The following is a 7,128-nucleotide window of genomic DNA, read 5'->3' as shown; positions in this document are numbered from 1 at the left end:
ATTAAATATACCTAGCACTCAGCCTCAACAATTTTTAGTTCATTACCAATTTTCTTCCACCCTATTTATATTCACCCATTGAATCACAGAATTTTTGAAGATTCCAGGACTTCCCTCATCAATATATTTTTCAGTATCTGAATGAAGGGAGTATTCTCTAGACTCATGTGCAAACCATATTGGGAGATGACCAAGCTGCAAATAATAAATATACTCTTATCTCTATCCTCCTAAACCTTGAGATATTTCTTCATTATGCCAGGGCAATTGGATACTCCCAATATCACTGAATATAGACCACATTGCCGGAAGGGCCAGCACTCCCTATAACTTAGATGGATAAAAGATTACTCCAAGTGTTGTTGTGAAAGAGGGAGAAGGCAAGGGGGTCAATGCTCAGAGATGAAGACCTTTTGCTCTTCTGAGCTCCCAGCTTTATTGGTCCTTCAGGAGAATCACAAACCTTTATCACTATTTCTCAAGCACTTAACCAGTGACAAGGGGTCTTACTGGAACTAGGAGATCTTTTTACAGGAAAGATGCAATATGCTAATCTATATGTTCTACCAGTTATGATAAACATAGCCTAGGGGACAATGCATACATCTCTTAGATCAGAGGGCAGCTGTTGGGGCTAAGAAAGCTTCAGAGAAGGCAACTCCCCGTGGCATTCCTAGTGCAGAGTGGTCATGCAGGCTTCAGCATTCCAAGGGCCTACACCCTTTTCCCTTGTCCCCAGAGACCTTTGGCCTCTTTTGATACTTTTTAGCAAGCCAGGTATTATGGATGATTTCATGCTCTACATTAACTCCAAAACCACATGAAAGGCTGATATGTCCGCAGCTGATCTACCCCATCTGCTTAAGATAGCACATTGAATATAGAATCTCTGTAAGTTGACGTTTGTTCCAAAATCCTTAGAATCCATTCTCACACATTTTCTCCAAGTTTCAGCTCATATAAGTAAAAAATATCCTTACAATTATTTTTTTATGTGTAAGTCATATGCCCTTGGATAAGATTTTATACCTGTCTCCTGATGTATGCCAATCTCTGATTCAAGTTGTATGTTCAAAGGCAATGAGGCATAGGGGAGATTTGTCTTAAGAACAGTCATCCACTTGCAAAGCAACTTCCTTACGGAAGGTTACTACCACAGGGTCTCCAAAGAGTCAAAGAGTAATAGCCATTGATATGGGTAATTATTTCTACTAATAATGGAAATTCAAGGAGATTTGGGGGTTCAGAATACTCAAATTAATCCATGTCCACCCAGATATGCTTATGGCAAACTCCAGAGTTCAATTATTTCCAATAAAAGCTTTAAATATCACACAAGATAATATGCTTTAATTTTCACATAAGATACGTGGGCCATGAATTATACTTACATTATAATTCTGGAATTTTCACTTTTAAACTTGGAATGGGATTTGGGATCTCCCTTACAGCGACAATAAATGAGAGGTTATTTTAGAAGTACAATAACATCTCAATATATTGAGTGTCTGACTTGCCTTAAACTAAGAGATTAAAGCCCTGGGCTTATCAGTTTCTTTCTGTAAGTGATCAAATGCACTCTCAAAAAAATAAAAAAATAAAAAATCTTGCCCTCAGCATTTATAGTCATCATTACCACCAGAGCAGCTGAATACATTAACCACTTGGTTTCCCAGAGCTTTGACTTCAGCAGGCATTTCATATAAAGCAAGAGATGCCACTGCATGTCATGGATTAGCAGTAACCCCTTTTCCACTGGTCATAAGGCCATCTATATATACAAGCTCTACAAGGTATATAACTAAGAATCCCATTATTGAAGTCCATTTTCCAGAACTTGAGAAAACCAAAAGGATTTTAATGATTTAATTCAGGGATCTAATTCAGGAATATTATTATATATTTACTGGGAAGTCTGAGAGAAATAAAAAAAGGGGATGAAGACATGATACAACAGAGATTACAAATTGTTGTTAGTGGCTACTTAATCTAGTTCTTGGAGAACAGAAGAAATAAGATGTTATAATCAGCATCCAGAAGAACACTCACTGCTTCTTTGCTGGGGTGATGTCTAGATAGACTGAAACCACGGACTAGGGGTCTGAAGCTTGTGCCAGAACCATGGAAGAGGAACCACTGACATTGAAACTGGACTGCTGATGGACAAAAAGGATACAGTTGCTCAAAAGTACTGCCAGAAGAAGAGCAAGAAGAAAGAAGAACAGTTTCTTTATTTCTTCAACTATCTGATGCTTTGCTGGTATCACTTTTTGGAAGAATCTCAGTAGATGTCAGCTCAGAAGGAAGGCTAAGGAATGTACTTTGTAGTCTTCTGTACCCAGAATTTCAGAGTAGAGAAGCTGTGACAAAATAAAAAAGAAAAAAAGGCAAATATACAGTACAATGCAGGAAAAAGGATTTATTTTGGGGCACAAGTCATTTCTGTGTATTTCTGTGTATGTCATTTCCTTTTGGGTAAGAAAGATTTTGTGTTTGTCTCCCCAGGTAAATATAAAAATCTGACTCAGGTTTGTTAAGCACCTATATATAAGAAATATTATTTGTATTCCACAGAAACTGTGGCAAATAAGAATAAATATTGATACTCTAGAAATGGAGACAGAGAAAAATCATACAAAAAATATATGTGTAATGTAATTTTCAGTATTGAAAAAATCATAAAGAAAAGTAAAGTGTAGTAAGGGGTAGAGAGAGAGGAATTGGTAGAGTCTCTTAATGGGATATTAGGGAATTTCTGAGAAGGTGATGGATGAACACAGACCTGAAAAAGTATATGAGTGTGATGGTTAATTGTATGTGTCAACATGAGGATGTTTTGGATAAAATTAACATTTACATCAGTGAACTTTCAGTAAAGGGATTATCTTTCATAACATGGGCAGTCCTCATTCAATCAACTGAAGCACTGAATAGAACAAGACCAGCTTCCCAGAGAAAGAAGGAATCCTCCAGTAAATGCCTTCAGACTTCATCTGTACCATTGGCTTTCCTGGGTCTCCAGAATGCTGACCAACACTACAGATTTTACCAGCTATCATAATCATGTAAGTCAACTCCTTATAATAAATATTGATACAGGTATATTTCCTTATGATATGTAATATAGATATATTTCCTTATCATATACATATGCATATGTATATATATACATATATATACATACATATAATATAATAATTAATATATAATTATAATAAATAATATATAATTATAATAAATATAATATAAATAATAATAAATATAATAATATTATATATAATATAATATAATAATATAATAAAATAATTTTTGAAATAAACAGAAACAATAGTCTAAATAAATAAGAAACCTTTTGGTTCTGTTTCTCCGGAGAACGATCACTAATTCAGTGACTGGTACTTGTCAAGGTTCTATGTAGGAGCATTCTGGGCATAAGTAGCAGCAAAGCTCAAGGTCCTGAGGTAAGACCAAGCTTGTAGCATTCAAGGAACGTTGAAATAGAGTAGTAATAGTAGTGGTAGGAGTGGAGTAAGGTAGAGAAGAACAACAGCAGATAGGGCCAGAAAGATCTATAGGGGCCATATCACAAAGAATATCTGAGGTTATGGGAAAAATTGAGGATTTTATTCTTATTTTGATGAAAAGCCATTGAAGTGCTTTGATCAGAGGAGTGACACATCTGATTTAGTTTTCAAAAGATCATCATAGGAAAATTGACTCAGGGAACCCATTCAGAAGCACAGACACAAGGTGGCAAGATGCTGTATCGGACTAAGCAAGATATGGTAGCTTTGTGAAACCCATCCTGCCTCCGGACTTGGAGTTATATGATCTGTTTTCTTTTTGTGGTTGTTTAAGATAGTTTGAGCTGAGTCTCTTCTATTCTGTAGCCATCATGATCCTTGCTGATGCAAAATTTTGCTACAAGTGTGTGGTGCTGAATCAAGGTCAAAGGAGGTCAGTGAAAAGAATCCCTCCTTCCTGGACTAGGAAGCTGGTGATCTTTGTAAAGCAGTTATATAAGAGCTGGGTAAAATGACATCTCTGCTCCCTTAGGAAACAACCGCGTACTTACAGAGGGTGAAATATAGGGTGACTGAGAAAGAAAAAAAATCAGACTATCAAACTGTTAGATTAGTCTTCTAGCCTTTGGTGAAGTCTACAAGAGAAATAATGGCTTATTTAAAACTGAAGTTTTTGAAAATAGGGAAGAGAAAGAAGGGAAGAAAAATATCATTCTTTTCTACCTATGGATGATATCCAAATTATTTCAAACCCACTTCATATGGAGTTCGGTAAGTTTGGGAATGCCCCATCTCTACCCTTAAGTTAAGGTATTTGCAAACAGAGCAGGGTTGGTAGGAGGCCGAGAAAGTGATGAAATGAGAAGATGAGCCTAACTCCTCAGACTTCTGTCAAGAAAATTATTTTAAGCATTTTCAACCGATGAAGTAGTTAATCATGCCATAGAAAAGGTACAGATGGGATTTAATCTGGGGTATTATGAAAGTTTTGGTACCTTTTCACCTAAGGTTTATTTTTTTTTTTAAGATTTTATTTATTCACTTATTTGAGAGAGTGAGAGAGCACAAGCAAGCAGAGAGAGAGAGAGGAGGAAGCAGGCTCCCCGCTGAGCAGAGAGCCTGATGTGGGGCTCGATCCTAGGACCCTGAGATCATGACCTGAGCCGAAGGCAGAGGCTTTAACCCACTGAGTCACCCAGGTGCCCCAGTTTATTTATTTATTTTTAATTGCTCTGAGACAGAAGTTAAGATGAAGGTGTCATTCAATTTCCAAAGGAATTGGCAGTGCATAGAAGCATGTTGCTAAGAGAATGAAATAATTGGAATAGACTTTGACCAGATTAATGACTGTGTGTGAATACCATGCTTGTAAATTTTTGAAAGCAAAAGCTCAAAAACTATTAACTTTTTAAGGAAACGGTAAGGCCAAAAAAAAAAAAAAATCCATACCTGGCTAAATACTCAGGATTTTAATTGCTCAAACCCAGAACAATCTCCAGATCCTCAAATTTTTCCCAGCTGGGAAAGGACTGCAAATGTCATACCATCACTAGAAAGGGCAAACTTTCCAATGTCCATTTAAAATATGACTATGAAGAAAATGACAGATGCTGGCGAGGATGTGGAGAAAGGGGAACCCTTCTACACTGTTGGCAGGAATGTAAGCTGGTGCAACCACTCTGGAAAACAGCATGGAGGTTCCTCAAAAAGTTGAAAATAGAGCTACCCTATGACCCAGCAATTGCACTACTAGGTATTTACCTTGAAAATACAAAAGTAGTGATCCGAAGGGGCACATGCACCCAAATGTTTAATAGCAGCAATGTCCACAATAGCCAAACTATGGGAAGAACCTAGATGTCCATCAACAGATGAATGGATATAGGAGAAGTGGTATATATATACCACTTCTTCTATTCCATTGTGTGTGTGTGTATGTATGTATGTGTATATACATATACATATACATATACATATACATATACACATACATACATACATACATACACACACACACAACAGAATACTACACAGCCATTAAAAGAAATGAAATCTTTCCATTTGTGACAATGTGGATGAAACTAGAGGGCATTATGCTTAGCGAAATAAATCAATCAGAGAAAGACAATTATCACGTGATCTGCCTGATATGAGGAATTGAGAAGACACATGAGGGGGTTGGGGGGTATGAAAAGAATAAATAAGATGGGATCAGGAGAGAGACAAACCATAAGAGGTTTTTAATCTCACAAAACAAACTGAGGGTTGCCAAGGTAGGGGGGTAGTGAGAGGGTGGTGGGGTTATGGACATTGGGGAAGGTATGTGCTACAAAGTGTGTAAACCTGGCAATTCACAAGCCTGTACTCTTGGGGCTAATAATATATTATATGTTAATAAAAAAAAAACATTTTTAAAAAATAAAATAAAATATGACTATGGAGGAAAATGTACCCAAAATATCCTAAAAGTAGAACTGGGTATTTGGGATTTCGTTAACCAAGGATCTCACTTGCCTTGCATACGTGATATTCCTATCCAAGTGGATATAATATTCACTATCACCCTGTAACTCCAGTGTTTCTTATCCCATTCACTCTCTTTCTTTTTTTCCATTCATCCCTTTCCTTAATAGAGCATTATTATTTGTTGTTGTTTGTTTGTTTACTTTACTGATGGTGTTCAGTTCTCTTGCCACCACAATGTTGGTATGTATACTATCAGCAAAATATAAATAGCTACATCTGAACCCAAGGGAAGGGAATAAATTCAGGTAGTCTCCTTTGGGCATGGACTCTCTTGCAAGCACACAGACGGGAGAAAGGATGTCTGTGAGCATCTGATGACTAAAACATTTAATTACTGTTAACATTGCTGAGTGCTTACTCTTTATCAGTCTTCCCTTCTCTTTTCCTAACAGTCCGAACATTCAGGTGTCCATTCCTCCCCCATGAAATCCTGTGATCAAGGAAATTCTCCATCCTAAACACTAGTTTTAGTTATAATCAAAAGAATGATGTCTATGCCCCTCCCTTCACTGTTGGTTTAAATACCTAGATGTAATAACAAAGATGTGGCATTCCTTTGGGCACATTTTTTTTTTAAAGATTTTATTTATTTATTTGACACAGAGAGATCACAAGTAGATGGAGAGGCAGGCAGAAAGAGAGAGAGAGAGGGAAGCAGGCTCCCTGCCGAGCAGAGAGCCCAATGCAGGACTCGATCCCAGGACCCTGAGATCATGACCTGAGCTGAAGGCAGCGGCTTAACCCACTGAGCCACCCAGGCATCCCTGGGCACAGTTTTTTAATGAAATGGTCATGTGTCTCAATTTGGGCTATGAGAACAAGTAAAGGTTTGCTGGGTATTTTGGGAAACATTTTTCCAGCTTTTAAGTCCTTATTCTCTGCTAATGGATATCATGGTAGATAGAGATAAAACCAGGACTGCCACAGCTATTTTGCCACTATGATGAGTACATTCTTAGGACAAAGACAAAGTAAAAGGGAGGCATAGTTTAAGGAGCTAAAAAAGAACAGCAACAAAAACAAAACTAGGGCCACTGCATGAATCTGTCCCACGCAGTGGTTTTACATAAGTCAACAA

The sequence above is a fragment of the Mustela putorius genome, unplaced genomic scaffold (genome assembly GCF_011764305.1).
Source record: "Mustela putorius furo isolate JIRA1106 unplaced genomic scaffold, ASM1176430v1.1 tig00000281_pilon_pilon_pilon, whole genome shotgun sequence".
NCBI lineage: Eukaryota > Metazoa > Chordata > Mammalia > Carnivora > Mustelidae > Mustela > Mustela putorius.
The sequence above is the reverse complement of the archived record's forward strand: the minus strand, read 5'-3'. Positions refer to the sequence as shown.